General features: G+C 37.6%; 1 pseudogene; it reads left to right on the plus strand.

Annotated features, from left to right (window-relative positions):
• The first annotated feature begins 17,823 nt into the window (after positions 1-17,823).
• Positions 17,824-18,776, plus strand: LOC138439069 (olfactory receptor 4P4-like; annotated as a pseudogene).
• The last annotated feature ends 269 nt before the right edge of the window (positions 18,777-19,045 follow it).

A 19,045-nucleotide genomic window follows, 5' to 3' on the forward strand; every position in this document is an offset into this window, starting at 1 on the left:
GAGTAGGACAGGTGTTAGCTCTTCTCGAAATTTTTGGTAGAATTCAGCTGTGAAGCCGTCTGGACCTGGGCTTTTGTTTGCTGGAAGATTTCTGATTACCGTTCCAATTTCTGTGCTTGTGATGGGTCTGTTAAGATTTTCTATTTCTTCCTGGTTCAGTTTTGGAAAATTGTACTTTTCTAAGAATTTGTCCATTTCCTCCACGTTGTCCAATTTATTGGCATATAATTGATGATAGTAGTCTCTTATGATCCTTTGTATTTCTGTGTTGTCTGTTGTGATCTCTCCATTTTGATTTCTAATTTTATTGATTTGATTTTTCTCTCTTTGCTTCTTGATGAGTCTGGCTAATGGTTTGTCAATTTTATTTATCCTTTCAAAGAACCAGATTTTGGCTTTATTGATTTTTGCTATGGTCTCTTTTGTTTCTTTTGCATTTATTTCTGCCCTAATTTTTAAGGTTTCTTTCCTTCTACTAACTCTGGGGTTCTCCAGTTCTTCCTTTTCTAGTTGCTTTAGTTGTAGAGTTAGGTTATTTATTTGACTTTTTTCTTGTTTCTTGAGGTATGCCTGTATTGTTATGAACTTTCCTCTTAGCACTGCTTTTATAGTGTCCCACAGGTTTTGGGTTGTTGTGTTTTCATTTTCATTAGTTTCTATGCACATTTTGATTTCTTTTTTGATTTCTTCTGTGATTTGTTGGTTATTCAGAAGTGTGTTGTTCAACCTCCATATGTTGGAATTTTTAATAGTTTTTCTCCTGTAATTGAGATCTAATCTTAATGCATTATGGTCAGAAAAGATGCTTGGAATGATTTCGATTTTTTTGAATTTATCAAGTTTAGATTTATGGCCCAGGATGTGATCTATCCTGGAGAAGGTTCCATGAGCACTTGAAAGAAAGGTGAAATTCATTGTTTTGGGGTGAAATGTCCTATAGATATCAATTAGGTCTAACTGATCTAATGTATCATTTAAAGTTTGCGTTTCTTTGTTAATTTTCTGTTTAGTTGATCTGTCCATAGGTGTGAGTGGGGTATTAAAGTCTCCCACTATTATTGTGTTATTGTTGATTTCCCCTTTCATACTTGTTAGCATTTGTCTTACATATTGCGGTGTTTCTATATTGGGTGCATATATATTTATAATTGTTATATCTTCTTCTTGGATTGATCCTTTGATCATTATGTAGTGGCCTTCTTTGTCTCTTTTGACAGCCTTTGTTTTAAAGTCTATTTTACCGGATATGAGTATTGCCACTCCTGCTTTCTTTTGGTCTCTATTTGTGTGGTATATCTTTTCCCAGCCCTTCACTTTCAGTCTGTACGTGTCCCTTGTTTTGAGGTGGGTTTCTTGTAAGCAGCATATAGAGGGGTCTTGCTTTTGTATCCATTCGGCCAGTCTTTGCTTTTTGGTTGGGGCGTTCAACCCATTTACGTTTAAGGTAATTATTGATAAGTATGATCCCGTTACCATTTACTTTATTGTTTTGGGTTCGGGTTTATACACCCTTTTTGTGTTTCCTGTCTAGAGGATATCCTTTAGAATTTGTTGGAGAGCTGGTTTGGTGGTGCTGAATTCTCTCAGCTTTTGCTGGTCTGTAAAGCTTTTGATTTCTCCTTCGTATTTGAATGAGGACCTTGCTGTGTACAGTAATCTGGGCTGTAGGTTATTGTCTTTCATCACTTTAAGTATGTCTTGCCATTCCCTCCTGGCCTGAAGAGTTTCTATTGAAAGATCAGCTGTTATCCTTTTGGGAATCCCCTTGTGTGTTATTTGTTGTGTTTCCCTTGCTGCTTTTAATATTTGTTCTTTGTGTTTGATCTTTGTTAATTTGATTAATATGTGTCTTGGGGTGTTTCGCCGTGGGTTTATCCTATTTGGAACTCTCTGTGTTTCTTGGACTTGGGTGATTATTTCCTTCCCCATTTTAGGGAAGTTTTCAACTATTATCTCCTCAAGGATTTTCTCATGATCTTTCTTTCTGTCTTCTTCTTCTGGGACTCCTATAATTCGAATGTTGGAGCGTTTCATATTGTCCTGGAGGTCTCTGAGATTGTCCTCATTTCTTTTAATTCGTTTTTCTTGTTTCCTCTCTGATTCATTTATTTCTACCATTCTATCTTCTATTTCATTAATCCTATCTTCTGCCTCTCTTATTCTACTATTTGTTGCCTCCAGAGTGTTTCTGATCTCATTTATTGTGTTATTCATTATATTTTGACTCTTTTTTATTTCTTCTAGGTCCTTGTTAAACCTTTCTTGCATCTTCTCAATCCTTGTCTCTAGGCTATTTATCTGTGATTCTATTTTGATTTCAAGATTTTGGATAATTTTCACTATCAATATTTGGAATTCCTTCTCAGGTAGATTCCCCTACCTCTTCCTCTTTTGTTTGGTTTGGTGGGCAACTCTCCTGTTCCTTTACCTGCTGAGTATTCCTCTGTCTCTTCATTTTGTTTATACTGCTGCGTTTGGGGTGGCCTTTTTATATTCTGGTAATTCGTGGAGTTCTCCTTATCATGGAGCTTCCTCACTGTGGGCGGGGTTCTATCAGTGGCTTGTCAAGGTTTCCTGGTTAGGGAGGCTTGTGTTGGAGTTCTGGTGCGTGGAGCTGGGTTTCTTCTCTCTGGAGTGCAGTGGAGTGACCAGTAATGGGTTATAAGACATCAAACGTTTTGGAATAATTTTGAGCTGCCTATATATTGAAGTTCAGGGGAGTGTTCCTGTGTTGCTGGAGAATTTGGGTGGTATGTCTTGTTTTGGAACTTGTTGGGCCTTGGGTGGAGCTTGGTTTTGGTGTAGGTATGAAGGCATTTGTTGAGCTCCTATTGCTTAATATTCCCTGAATTCAAGAGTTCTCTAATGTTTTCATGCTTTGGACTTAAGCCTCCTGCTTCTGGTTTTCAGTTTTATTTTTACAGTAGCCTCTAGACTTCTCCATCTATACAGCACCGATGATAAAACATCTAGGTTAAAGATGAAAAGTTTCTCCACATTAAGGGACACTCAGAGAGGTTCACTGAGTTACATGGATAAGAGAAGATGGAGGGGGTAGTTAGAGGTAACTGGAATGAGATGCGGTGAGATCAAAAGAGGAGAGAGCAAGCTAGCCAGTAGTCACTTCCTTATGTGTGCTCTATAGTCTGGACCGCTCAGAGGTATTTACGGAGTTATATGGGGAAGAGGAGAGGGAGGAAGTAGACAGAGGTGGCCAGGAGGATAAGAGAGAGGAATGAGAAGGAGAGAGACAAATCCTGCCAGTAACCAGTTCCTTAGGTGTTCTCTACCATCTGGAACACACAGAGATTCACAGAGTTGGATAGAGAAGAGATGGGGGAAAAAGAGGCAAAGGCCACCTGATGGAGAAAAAGGAGAGTCCAAAGGATGAGAGAGTGGTTAAGCCAGTAATCTCGCTCTCAGGTAAACTTGGGTAGTGAAGTTTGGGTTTTTAAATGTACAAAATTGACAACAAAAACCTGAGAGCAAAGATTAAAAATCTAGAGTAGAGGTTGGATTTTCAAAAATACAATATTAAAGAAAAGAAGCAGAAGGAAAAAGGAAGAAAGACAAAAAAAAAAAAAACCCACAAGAATTAAAAAAAAAAAAAAAACCACCAACAACCTTCCAAAGAATATATATGGTGTTTTCCTTAAAAAAAAAAAAAAAGGGGGGGGGGAGGGAAAGATGGCGGAGGAATAGGACGGGAAGATCACGTTCTCCCTCACAAATTCCTCAAAAGAACATTTCAACGCCTAGCAAACTCCACAAAACAACTTCTGTAGGCTGGCAGAGGACATCAGGCAACCAGAAAAGCAGACCATTGTCTTCAAAAACAGGTAGGAAAAAATATAAAAGACGAAAAAGGAGACAAAGGAGGTGGGGAGGAAGATCCGTCCCGGGAAGGGAAGCCCGTCCCGGGAAGGGAAGTTTAAGAAGAGAGGTTTCCAAACACCAGGAAACACTCTCCCTGCCGAGTCTGTGGCGATCCTTGGAAACACAGAGGGCAACATAACAGGAAGGAAAAATAGATAAACAGTTAAAACCAAGAGATTACAAGCCCACCAGTAACTCCCCCAGCGGAAAAGCAGCACAGACGCCTGCATCCGCCATTGGGAAGTGGGGACAGGGCAGGGACGCGCGGGAGGAGCGGGCTGCAGTGCTTTGCAAGAATCGGGCAGGAACGCCCCACGCGCAACCAGAACGTTCTAACTTGGGCTAGCAACCCAGACTGTGGGATAGCTACCACGCGAAAAGCTCGAACATAAGACACCGCCAGGACTGAGCACAGAACAAAGGACGGAGCGGAAAAAGCCGGCTGCAGACCATCCCCCGCCGGGGACAGGCAGCCAGAGCCGTAAGGACTGGAAAGGGGCAATTGCAGACCTGGAGAGACTTTACTTACCTAACTGCAAGCAGGCTCCTTTGCTAAGACTTCTGGGGGTGCTGGACAGTCACAGTCTGCCTCACGAGGTGCGCCAGCGGTCCACCCAGAGAGCTGAGCGGCAGCGGCGGAAAAGGGGACAAGCCACGGCGACCACGCTCGCCAAACTCCTGAGCTACTCGGACCTAGGAAGGGCACAAAGCGCAGTTCCAGCCGACTCTGTGCCTCTGAGGGCTGCCTGAGGGCTGAATCTGAGCGGCTGGGACCGGGGAAGTGCACGCAGCCTAGGGCCGGCCCCAGACGGTTCCCGGCTGAGCATCGTAGAGCCGGAGCGGTTTGTGCGCCGCGAGAAAGGACAGGTCAAGCGGGGCAGAGATACTGTGTACACACGACAGTGCTATTTGTTTGCAGCATCCCCCCTCCCCACAGCGCGACTGAACTAGTGAGCCTAAAAACCAGCAAACAGAAGAAGTTAAACTGAGGGAACCACCTTGGAAGTGACCCCACACGGCCCACAACATCAGAGAAGAGCCAGATATATTTTTAATTTTTTAATATTTTTAAAATCATTCTTTTTTTTTTTTTGCTTTTTTCTTTTTTTTTCTTTTTTTTTTCCGAGCTTTTTTAAAATTGTTAAGTCTTCTATTTCTCCTCTAATTTTTATTTCTATAACCTAGTATTACTATTAAAAAAAAAAAAAAGACTTTTTCTTTTTTTTTTAAGGCAGACACCATATATACTCTTTGGATGGTTGTTGGTGTTTTGTTTTGTTTTGTTTTGTTTTTTTGTTTGTTATTTAATAATTCTTTTTTTTTCTTTCTTCCTTTTTCCTTCTGCTTTTCTTTAATATTGTATCTTTGAAAATCCAACCTCTACTCCAGATTTTTAATCATTGCTCTTAGGTATTTGTTGTCAATTTTGTACATTTAAAAACCCAAACTTCACTACCCAAGTTTACCTGAGAGCGAGATTACTGGCTTGACCACTCTCTCCTCCTCTGGACTCTCCTTTTTCTCCACCAGGTGGCCTCTGTATCTTTTCTCCCCCATCTCTTCTCTATCCAACTCTGTGAATCTCTGTGTGTTCCAGACGGTAGAGAACAGCTAAGGAACTGGTTACTGGCAGGATTTGTCTCTCTCCTACTCATTCCTCTCCCTTATCCTCCTGGTCACCTCTGTCTACTTCCTCCCTCTCCTCTTCCCCGTATAACTCTGTAAATACCTCTGAGTGGTCGAGACTATAGAGCACACATAAGGAAGTGACTACTGGCTAGCTTGCTCTCTCCTCTCTTGATCTCACCGCATCTCATTCCAGTTACCTCTAACTACCCCCTCCCTCTTCTCTTCTCCTTGTAACTCAGTGAACCTCTCTGAGTGTCCCTCAATGTGGAGAAACTTTTCATCTTTAACCTAGATGTTTTATCATCGGTGCTGTATAGATGGAGAAGTCTAGAGGCTACTGTAAAAATAAAACTGAAAACCAGAAGCAGGAAGCTTAAACCCAAAGCCTGAAAACATTAGAGAACTCTTGAATTCAGGGAACATTAAGCAATAGGAGCTCATCAAATGCCTTCATACCTACACCGAAACCAAGCTCCACCCAAGGCCCAACAAGTTCCAAAACAAGACATACCACCCAAATTCTCCAGCAACACAGGAACACTCCCCTGAGCCTCAATATACAGGCAGCTCAAAATTATCCCAAAACCTTTGATGTCTCATAACCCATTACGGGTCACTCCACTGCACTCCAGAGAGAAGAAACCCAGCTCCACCCACCAAAACTCCAACACAAGCCTCCCTAACCAGGAAACCTTGACAAGCCACTGATAGAACCCCACCCAAAGTGAGGAAGCTCCATAATAAAGAGAACTCCACAAGTTACCAGAATATAAAAAGGCCACCCCAAACGCAGCAATATAACCAAGATGAAGAGACAGAGGAATACTCAGCAGGTAAAGGAACAGGAGAGTTGCCCACCAAACCAAACAAAAGAGGAAGAAGTAGGGAATCTACCGGAGAAGGAATTCCGAATATTGATAGTGAAAATAATCCAAAATCTTGAAATCAAAATGGAAACACAGATAAATAGCCTAGAGACAAGGATTGAGAAGATGCAAGAAAGGTTTAACAAGGACCTAGAAGAAATAAAAAAGAGTCAAAATATAATGAATAACACAATAAATGAGATCAGAAACACTCTGGAGGCAACAAATAGTAGAATAACGGAGGCAGAAGATAGGATTAGTGAAATAGAAGATAGAATGGTAGAAATAAATGAATCAGAGAGGAAACAAGAAAAACGAATTAAAAGAAATGAGGACAATCTCAGAGACCTCCAGGACAATATGAAACGCTCCAACATTCGAATTATAGGAGTCCCAGAAGAAGAAGACAGAAAGAAAGATCATGAGAAAATCCTTGAGGAGATAATAGTTGAAAACTTCCCTAAAATGGGGAAGGAAATAATCACCCAAGTCCAAGAAACACAGAGAGTTCCAAATAGGATAAACCCAAGGCGAAACACCCCAAGACACATATTAGTCAAATTAACAAAGATCAAACACAAAGAACAAATATTAAAAGCAGCAAGGGAAAAACAACAAATAACACACAAGGGGATTCCCAAAAGGATAACAGCTGATCTGTCAATAGAAACTCTTCAGGCCAGGAGGGAATGGCAAGACATACTTAAAGTGATGAAAGACAATAACCTACAGCCCAGATTACTGTACACAGCAAGGTCCTCATTCAAATACGAAGGAGAAATCAAAAGCTTTACAGACAAGCAAAAGCTGAGAGAATTCAGCACCACCAAACCAGCTCTCCAACAAATTCTAAAGGATATCCTCTAGACAGGAAACACGAAAAGGGTGTATAAACCCGAACCCAAAACAATAAAGTAAATGGCAACGGGATCATACTTATCAATAATTACCTTAAACGTAAATGGGTTGAACGCCCCAACCAAAAGACAAAGACTGGTCGAATGGATACAAAAACAAGACCCCTCTATATGCTGCTTACAAGAGACCCACCTCAAAACAAGGGACACATACAGACTGAAAGTGAAGGGCTGTAAAAAGATATACCACGTGAATAGAGACCAAAAGAAAGCAGGAGTGGCAATACTCATATCCGATAAAATAGACTTTAAAATAAAGGCTGTGAAAAGAGACAAAGAAGGCCACTACATAATGATCAAAGGGACAATCCAAGAAGAAGATATAACAATTGTAAATATATATGCACCCAATATAGGAGCACCACAATATGTAAGACAAATGCTAACAAGTATGAAAGGGGAAATCAACAATAACACAATAATAGTGGGAGACTTTAATACCCCACTCACACCTATGGACAGATCAACTAAACAGAAAATTAACAAAGAAACGCAAACTTTAAATGATACATTAGATCAGTTAGACCTAATTGATATCTATAGGACATTTCACCCCAAAACAACGAATTTCACCTTTTTTTCAAGTGCTCATGGAACTTTCTCCAGGATAGATCACATCCTGGGCTATAAATCTAAACTTGATAAATTCAAAAAAATCGAAATCATTCCAAGCATCTTTTCTGACCATAATGCATTAAGATTAGATCTCAATTACAGGAGAAAAACTATTAAAAATTCCAACATATGGAGGTTGAACAACACACTTCTGAATAACCAACAAATCACAGAAGAAATCAAAAGAGAAATCAAAATATGCATAGAAACTAATGAAAATGAAAACACAACAACCCAAAACCTGTGGGACACTATAAAAGCAGTGCTAAGAGGAAAGTTCATAGCAATACAGGCATACCTCAAGAAACAAGAAAAAAGTCAAATAAATAACCTAACTCTACAACTAAAGCAATAGAGAAGGAAGAGATGGAGAACCCCAGAGTTAGTAGAAGGAAAGAAATCTTAAAAATTAGGGCAGAAATAAATGCAAAAGAAACAAAAGAGACCATAGCAAAAATCAACAAAGCCAAAATCTGGTTCTTTGAAAGGATAAATAAAATTGACAAACCATTAGCCAGACTCATCAAGAAGCAAAGAGAGAAAAATCAAATCAATAAAATTAGAAATCAAAATGGAGAGATCACAACAGACAACACAGAAATACAAAGGATCATAAGAGACTACTATCAGCAGTTGTATGCCAATAAAATGGACAACGTGGAAGAAATGGACAAATTCTTACAAAAGTACAATTTTCCAAAACTGAACCAGGAAGAAATAGAAAATCTTAACAGACCCATCACAAGCACGGAAATTGATAATGTAATCAGAAATCTTCCAGCAAACAAAAGCCCAGGTCCAGATGGCTTCACAGCTGAATTCTACCAAAAATTTCGAGAAGAGCTAACACCTATCCTACTCAAACTCTTCCAGAAAATTGCAGAGGAAGGTAAACTTCCAAACTCATTCTATGAGGCCACCATCACCCTCATACCAAAACCTGACAAAGATGTCACAAAAAAAGAAAACTACAGGCCAATATCTCTGATGAACATAGATGCAAAAATCCTCAACAAAATTCTAGCAATCAGAATCCAACAACACATTAAAAAGATCATACACCATGACCAAGTGGGCTTTATCCCAGGGATGCAAGGATTCTTCAATATCCGCAAATCAATCAATGTAATTCACCACATTAACAAATTGAAAAATAAAAACCATATGATTATCTCAATAGATGCAGAGAAGGCCTTTGACAAAATTCAACATCCATTTATGATAAAAACTCTCCAGAAAGCAGGAATAGAAGGAACATACCTCAACATAATGAAAGCTATCTATGACAAACCCACAGCAAACATTATCCTCAATGGTGAAAAATTGAAAGCATTTCCCCTAAAGTCAGGAACAAGACAAGGATGTCCACTTTCACCGCTACTATTCAACATAGTTCTGGAAGTTTTGGCCACAGCAATCAGAGCAGAAAAAGAAATAAAAGGAATCCAAATTGGAAAAGAAGAAGTAAAACTCTCACTGTTTGCAGATGACATGATCCTCTACATGGAAAACCCTAAAGACTCCACCAGAAAATTACTAGAGCTCATCAATGAATATAGTAAAGTTGCAGGATATAAAATCAACACACAGAAATCCCTTGCATTCCTATACACTAATAATGAGAAAGTAGAAAAAGAAATTAAGGAAACAATTCCATTCACCATTGCAACAAAAAGAATAAAATACTTAGGAATATATCTACCTAAAGAAACTAAAGACCTATATATGGAAAACTATAAAACACTGATGAAAGAAATCAAAGAGGACACTAATAGATGGAGAAATATACCATGTTCATGGATTGGAAGAATCAATATAGTGAAAATGAGTATACTACCCAAAGCAATTTACAAATTCAATGCAATCCCTATCAAGCTACCAGCCACATTTTTCACAGAACTAGAACAAATAATTTCAAGATTTGTATGGAAATACAAAAAACCTCGAATAGCCAAAGCAATCTTGAGAAAGAAGAATGGAACTGGAGGAATCAACTTGCCTGACTTCAGGCTCTACTACAAAGCCACAGTCATCAAGACAGTATGGTACTGGCACAAAGACAGACATATAGATCAATGGAACAAAATAGAAAGCCCAGAGATAAATCCACACACATATGGACACCTTATCTTTGACAACGGAGGCAAGAATATACAATGGAGTAAAGACAATCTCTTTAACAAGTGGTGCTGGGAAAACTGGTCAACCACTTGTAAAAGAATGAAACTAGATCACTTTCTAACACCGCACACAAAAATAAACTCAAAATGGATTAAAGATCTAAATGTAAGATCAGAAACTATAAAACTCCTAGAGGAGAACATAGGCAAAACACTCTCAGACATAAATCACAGCAGGATCCTCTATGATCCACCTCCCAGAATTCTGGAAATAAAAGCAAAAATAAACAAATGGGATCTAATTAAAATTAAAAGCTTCTGCACAACAAAGGAAACTATAAGCAAGGTGAAAAGACAGCCTTCTGAATGGGAGAAAATAATAGCAAATGAAGCAACTGACAAACAACTAATCTCAAAAATATACAAGCAACTTATGCAGCTCAACTCCAGAAAAATAAACGACCCAATCAAAAAATGGGCCAAAGAACTAAATAGACATTTCTCCAAAGAAGACATATGGATGGCTAACAAACACATGAAAAGATGCTCAACATCACTCATTATTAGAGAAATGCAAATCAAAACCACAATGAGGTACCACTTCACACCAGTCAGAATGGCTGCGATCCAAAAATCTGCAAGCAATAAATGCTGGAGAGTGTGTGGAGAAAAGGGAACCCTCCTACACTGTTGGTGGGAATGCAAACTAGTACAGCCACTATGGAGAACAGTGTGGAGATTCCTTAAAAAATTGCAAATAGAACTACCTTATGACCCAGCAATCCCCCTACTGGGCATACACACGGAGGAAACCAGAATTGAAAGAGACACATGTACCCCAATGTTCATCACAGCGCTGTTTATAATAGCCAGGACATGGAAACAACCTAGATGTCCATCAGCAGATGAATGGATAAGAAAGCTGTGCTACATATACACAATGGAGTATTACTCAGCCGTTAAAAAGAATTCATTTGAATCAGTTCTGTTGAGATGGATGAAACTGGAGCCGATTATACAGAGTGAAGTAAGCCAGAAAGAAAAACACCAATACAGTATACTAACACATATATATGGAATTTAGGAAGATGGCAATGACGACCCTGTATGCAAGACAGGGAAAGAGACACAGATGTGTATAACGGACTTTTGGACTCAGAGGGAGAGGGAGAGGGTGGGATGATTTGGGAGAATGACATTCTAACATGTATACTATCATGTGAATTGAATCGCCAGTCTATGTCTGAGGCAGGATGCAGCATGCTTGGGGCTGGTGCATGGGGATGACCCAGAAAGATGTTATGGGGAGGGAGGTGGGAGTGGGGTTCATTTTTGGGAATGCATGTAAGAATTAAAGATTTTAAAATTTAAAAAAGAAAAAAAAAAGAAAAAAATAAATAAATAAAATAAAATTTAAAAAAAAAATAAATAAAATCCTAGATCATCTTCTTGTGGAATGAACAAATGTTTCTCTGTGAACACAGGATAGTTTTCAGGGGTATTCAAACCACCACTCACTCTGTATAACAGTAGGATTTTTCTTCCTGAAAATCCAAGCAATATTTGAAGATATTTTTAGAGAATTGATCTAGATTTGTCTGAATCACTGCTTTATAGACTTACATTTAATTTTAAGTCTATATATAAATGCTAGTGAGTGGTTAGCAAATAGTATAAATGAAGGTGTGGGCGGGGGATAGTTGTGTGACCAACACATTTTCCTGAATAAGTTAAAACTAACTTGAAGACCGTCTGCAAATTACGTGCAGGTAATCATCTTTACAGTATTTGTTTTAGGCTCACCAGCTCAATTTGGCATTAATTGTGTTACTTTAAGGGTATATATTCTGATGTGATATATAAAACATTTTAGCAAGGGTTAAAATGAGTTGTTTTGATGCTATATTACAAACAGCATGTGTGCTTTGGATAATACATTTAAAAATGATGAAATTTTCAGTTTTTCAGTGATCCTCCAAACTCTAATATTTGAAGAGATTCCTATTTTTTAAAATATCAGTTGCCTATAATTGTCTAATTCATCAGACTCAGGTTAAGCAAATGTATGGTTAGCCACAGGGTAATTTTATATATATATATATATATAAAAGTTTCATATATATATCCTACTTCACTTCCTGAAGAATAGTTTCACAACACTGATAGTACCTCATGAAGGGTAAATAGGATAGTTAAGCAGTACTACAGCAGGTGCAAATTAACTTTTTAACTTAATATTGGTGGCATGAAATAACAGACTACTTACTTCAAATTAAATATCAAGAAACTTTGCAGGGAGGAAGTGAGATAGCCAGATTGAGTTTATTTTTTCAACAGAAATTCAATTTGGGTTTTGTTTGGGCTTCATTTATTTCAAGTGATTTCATTGAAATGTGTGTCTGTGCCTTTATTCAACGAAAGAAGAATGTAAATAAAAGATACAGCATTGTTATGTATGGATTTTGTTTTATAAACTCATGTGTTCTTCTCTCATTGTTTGCTGGAAAGATGTGTTTATACCACAGGTGTAGTTGTTGCAATTCAAGTTTAAAGTACATTGTGTTATACAACCAAGAACAACTTGTGTGAATGAATAAATCCAAAACAGTTCTTTTTATACTGAAGATTTCATTATGAATAGTAAAATAAAGGAGAAAGCAATGGCATCCCACTCCAGTACTGTTGCCTGGAAAATCCCACAGATGGAGGAGCCTGGTAGGGTGCAGTCCATGGGGTCGCTAAGAGTCGAACACGACTGAGCAACTTCACTTTCACTTTTCACTTTCATGCATTGGAGAAGGAAATGGCAACCCGCTCCAGTGTTCTTGCCTGGAGAATCCCAGGGACGGGGGAGCCTAATGGGCTGCCGTCTATGGGGTCGCACAGAGTCGGACACCACTGAAGAGACTTAGCAGCAGCAGCAGCAGTAGTAAAATAAAGTAAAACATATAAAGCATCAAGAATAAGGTGTGACAATCGCCCAGATTCATAAAGGATGATTAATTATCCAATCTAAACTGGACGGTCTTTTTAGATTTAAATGTCCTCTTCTATATAAAGCATAAATATAAAAAACTGAAACAAAAAAGTAACTAACTTTCAGTTTACATTATTTCACTTGATATTAAACATCTGAATATCAGAAACATCTAGGTGACCAATATCCTCTCTCTAGCCATCAGAAGTTTACCAATGCTTGGATAAAAGTGGTTTGTCCTCCATTTTATTTTGGTATCTTCACCATATCTAATTTTGACCTTATCGCTTTTGCATCTCACTTGATTTTTGACTTAATGTTTTCTTCACTTATGTGTTCAATGTCTTAACCTTCATGAAGGTCATTATTCTACTAGTGCCTTCAAGAAAACTGATAACCTATTTTTATAAGATCAAAACACTAGTATCTGTAGTGTTTAGATTGAAAGCTTGATGTTATGGAATGATTTTAAATCACAGACGTGCTACACCATGCATCTTCTTATAATTATCATAGTATGTTTTATAGTGATCTGGGAGTCTGTCATCTTTCATGAGATGAAAGTAATGATAATTCTTTTACTGCTATCTTTTATATGTGCCCCTTTCCTGTGGAAAGCAATGATATACATAGTAAGACCTGGAAGATCTAGTTTATAAATGCTACAGTTTACTGGTTCTGTAGTTTGGGACATTCACTTATTTTATTTTAAATCAATTCATTTGATACTGAAAATAATACGGTTGGATTAGATGAGTACTTTTACTCTTATGCTACATAATAACTAGACATTTATTTTCAATAAATTTTGTCACTTTCATTTCTTGTACTTTCAGTCAAAGGAATGCAATATAATATTTTTTCATAAATTAGTTATTAATTGCAATTGAGGTGATACATTTAAAGATATAACAAAACTAAATTTTATGGAGTTTATGGTATAAATTGACATTTTGTGGAATATAGGGTATAAATGGTACATAATTTAAAATATACAACCCTATTGTCTTCATGTTAATAAAAAGGAGACTATGGATATAATCTTCATGTTAAAAAAGGCGTCTTAGGGATATAATGACAATATGATTAAGTTAATACTTGCCCTTTTTAAGGTAGGCAAACATATTGAGCTAAAATTGAAAAAAAAAGAATTACTCTCAACATATTTTGCAATGTGATTTAAAGCCATGTCTGTTTATCAGCTAAGATAATATTAAATATCACTAGCAATACAGCTACACACTTTGGAAAATAGTGAACATGTTAACCTATTCATTTTGTTACATCGAAAATTTTGTAATAAAAGATTTGTATAAAAAGAAAAAAATCAATATCTATAAATTCAGTTTTTTGTTTTTTTTTTTTACCGAAACAAAACAAAACAGATGTAAAAAAAAAAAAAAAAGCCTATGGAGTCCAGCATGGCTACCACATCTGACAGAGGAGTCAGGTAAACAACTACCTGCATGCTACCTAATTCCTCATGAGTGACTGGAATAAAACTGAGAAGTGTGTGTTCTCAGTAGTACATTCTTTCGTCACCTTAGTGTTAAGTCCTACCTTGATCAAAAAGAATATACTACATGCAAATCTATTAAAAAGCCATGCAACAGAAAGCAACTGAGCACTTCTTGACCACAAAGTTTGCCTTACATTTACATTGAGGTGACAAAATTTTCAGTTTTTTGCTGTCCATAATTTATTCCAGCAGAGAGCACAAGTATCAAATTTAAATTATTTGTTAATTTCAATTATTGTATCTCTTTATTTGCACTTTTAATTTTAATGACTATAAAATTCACCTTGAACATTATTTTACATTAAATTTAAATATGAAATATAATTTTCTTTTTTTAAATACCAACCACTGAAAATTTTTGCTATATTTTCAAATAATATCAGTCTTATAAAATAGCTAGCAAGATTGGTTTCCCAAGTTCAATATGCAGTACTTACTCTACCTTCACTCTTCTATTTCAAGGAACAACACATAATCCTAATAACACAGCTCAGAATTTAGGTGACTTTTACTACATGTACTGTATTCCATGATCATGTGACTACAGACAAGTCCGGGAAAGTGTTCTATATCATGGTAGGGAAATGGAGCATCATGTAATTAAAAAAAAAAAATTACCTTTCTGAAGGACACATTTGAAAATTATAAGTTAAAAAATGTCCTTTATTAAATTGTATTACTAGCACTGTTGTTTAAGTGTTAAAAGTAAGAATGGTATAATTTATCTGTGGGAAATAGTTCAGATATTCATGACGTTCAATGAGATTATATCCTAATAAATTCATCATAACCTGAAAATACACGTTGAAAATGAATTGAATACAAAACTGGTTTTAGAAAAGGCAGAAGAACCAGAGATCAAATTGCCCAACATCGGCTGGATCATAGAAAAAGCAAGAGTGTTCCAGAAAAACGTCTATTTCTGCATTATTGATTATACCAAAGCCTTTGACTGTGTGGATCACAATAAACTGTGGAAAATTCTGGAAGAGATGGGAATACCAGACCATCTGACCTGTCTCTTGAGAAACCTGTGGCAGGTCAAGAAGCAACAGTTAGAACTAGACATGGAACAACAGACTGGTTCCAAATAGGAAATGAAGTACGTCAAGGCTGTATATTTTCACCCTGCTTATTTAACTTCTATGCAGGGTACATCATGAGAAACGCTGGACTGGAAGAAACACAAGCTGGAATCAAGATTGCCGGGAGAAATATCAATAACCTCAGATATGCAGAAGACACCACCCTTATGGCAGAAAGTGAAGAGGAGCTAAAAAGCCTCTTGATGAAAGTGAAAGAGGACAGTGAAAAAGTTTCATTAAAGCTCAACATTCAGAAAACGAAGATCATGGCATCCGGTCCCATCACTTCATGGAAAATAGATGGGGAACCAGTGGAAACAGTGTCAGACTTAATTTTTTGAACTCCAAAATCACTGCAGATGGTGATTGCAGCCATGAAATTTAAAGATGCTTACTCCTTGGAAGAAAAGTTATGACCAACCTAGATAACATATTCAAAAGCAGAGACATTACTTTGCCAACTAAGGTCCGCCTAGTCAAGGCTATGGTTTTTCCAGTAGTCACGTATAGATGTGAGAGTTGGATGGTGAAGAAAGCTGAGTGCTGAACAATTGATGCTTTTGAACTGTGGTGTTAGAGAAGACTCTTGAGAGTCCCTTGGACTGCAAGGAGATCCAACCAATCCATCCTAAAGGAGATCAGTCCTGGGTGTTCATTGGAAGGACTGATGTTGAAGCTGAAACCAATGCTTTGGCCACCTCATATGAAGAGTTGACTCATTGGAAAATACCCTGATGCTGGGAAGGATTGGGGACAGGAGGAGAAGGGGATGAAAGAGGATGAGATGTTTGGATGGCATCACCGACTCAATGGACATGGGTTTGGGTAGACTCCAGGAGTTGGTGATGGATAGGGAGGCCTGGCCTGCTGCGATTCATGGGTTTGCAAGGAGTCAGACATGATTGAGCAACTGAACTGAACTGAACCTACTGGACTTCATAGTTTAGTCCAGCTTATCTTAAACATACTCAGAATACTAACATTAGCCTGCAATTGAGCAAAATCATCTCTAATACTTTTACTACCTATTGCAGAGAGCCAACCCACTGGAACAGTCTCTTATGCCGGGAAAGATTGAAGGCAAGAGAAGAAGGGGAAAACAGAAGATGAGATGGTCAGATGACATCAGTGACTCCATGGAAATGAGTTTGAGGAAACTCAGGGAGATAGTGAAAAACAGGGGAGCCTGGAGTGCTGAAGTTCATGGGGGTCCTAATGAATTGGACATGACTTAGTGATTGAACAACAACAATAATCTAACACAAAGCCTATTTTTAACAAACTAACACAAAGTCTATTTCTAACACAAAGCCTATCTCATGTAAGTTATTGAATACTCCACTAAAAGTGAAAAACAGAATGGCTGTCTGGTACGGAATGGTTGTAATTGCGTCAGTTCTTTGCCTGTGTGATCACCAGGCTGCCTGAAGGCTATTATGACTCAGTGCTCAGACCCAGCATTATAACACAGTATCATAATCACCTATAGCTAGATCAAGGAGAAAATCAAAATTCAAGTACAGTTTCTTCTTGATGCTTACTATTCTCATACTATCATAAAGTCAATAAAGTTGCAACATGAACCACCATGAATCAAGGAATGTCTGTAATGCCTGTTCTGTACTGTAAACCATGTGCTCAGTCGACTTACTGCAGACCCATGGATTCACAGCCCACTAGGTTCTTTTTTTTAAAATATAAATTTATTTATTTTAATTGGAAGTTAATTAATTTAAAATATTGTATTGGTTTTGCCATACATCAACATGAATCTGCCACAGGTATACACGTGTTCCCTGTCCTGAACCCCCAATTTTCCGGGCAAGAAGTCTGCATTAGGTTACCATTTCCTACTACAGGGGATATTCTCAACCCAAGGATCAAACCCATGTCTCTTGTGTCTTCTGCATTGGCAGATGGGTTCTTTACCTCTAGAGCCACCTGGGAAGCCTAAACAATTATATTTTGAAAATTTAATACAATTTATTTTTATTATTACCAATGTAACAAAATACTTGAAAACAATACTGAAGAAATGAGCTATGATTCCTAAGAAAAATATAATATTATTAATTTAATAACTAGCTTCAGTAATTTGTTAAAATTAACTTTAATGTCTTGTTAGCAGCTTTTATATGACTGTGATCATATTGTAAATATTTCCTTTTATTTTGTTTTTTTTCTCAGTTACTCAACTCTTTGCAGATAGCATACAATACATGGAAGGTCAGAGGAACATCTCAGAATTTATTTTTTGGAGACTTTCCTGTAACAAAAACATACAAATATTTTGCTTTGTGTTCTTATTTTGTTACATAGCCATCTTGGTGGGAAACCTTCTGATCCTTGTCTCCATCTGATGTTGCCCTCTTTGTCACCAACCAATGTACTATTTCCTCAGCCACTTATCCTCTATGGACATCTGCTATACCTCTTGTGTGACACCCAAACTGATCAGTGACCTGCTCCTGGGAAGGAAAACCATCTTTTATGGTAACTGTATGTTATAGGTCTTTTCCTTGCACTTCTTAGGAATGACTGAAATGTGCATCCTTACAATCATGGCTTTTGATAGCTGGGTTTCCATTTGCAAGCCTCCCCACTACATGATTACCATGAGCAAGAAAAGGTGCAATATCCTCATCCTGGCAGCTTGGGCTGGTGGGGCTGTCCAAGCCTTTTCTCTGTTCTCTATGCTAATCAGTTTGCCCTTCTGTGGCCCCAATGAAATTGACCACTACTATTGTGACATTTTCCCTTTGTTGAAAGTTGCCTGTACTGATACCTATGTCACTGGTGTCCTTGTGGTTGCCAATTCAGGAATGGTTGCCTTAGTAACCTTTGTTCATTTGTTTGGGTCCTATGTCATTATATTATTCACCTTAAGAAATCACTCAGCTGAAAGAAGACACAAAGCCCTGTTTACCTGTGGGTCTCACATCACTGTGGTTGTCTTACTTTTGGACCATCAATATTTATCTATTTAAGAATCCCTACCACTTTCCCTAAGGGCAAAATATTTTCTCTCTTTTATATAATAATTGCTCCTATGTTCAATCCCTTAATCTACACTCTGAGAAATACAGAGATGAAAAAGGCCATGAGAAGGGTTGGTACCAAAAGATGTTTTCATAAGAGAAGCATAATTAATTTCTCCAACTCAATGTGTTAAAACCTCTATGTGGAAGTAAAAGTGGACTTGGGAATCAGATTAACTTTCAAATCAAAGAGCCCAAATTATTTACTTTATAAATGTCAGAGATGATGAGCTGAAAAATTATGACAAAAATGACAAATCTGTTGGTCACTCTGAGATTCGGTAGAGACTAATGTGATTAAAAATGTATTAGCTTAAAGAAACAGCTGCTATGTTATATAGAGTAGGCAATTCTGCCGGGGGCCAGCGTGAGGAATTCCGCCCATGGCAAAGGTCATGAGGAA

The sequence above is a fragment of the Ovis canadensis genome, chromosome 4 (assembly GCF_042477335.2).
Source record: "Ovis canadensis isolate MfBH-ARS-UI-01 breed Bighorn chromosome 4, ARS-UI_OviCan_v2, whole genome shotgun sequence".
Lineage (NCBI taxonomy): Eukaryota > Metazoa > Chordata > Mammalia > Artiodactyla > Bovidae > Ovis > Ovis canadensis.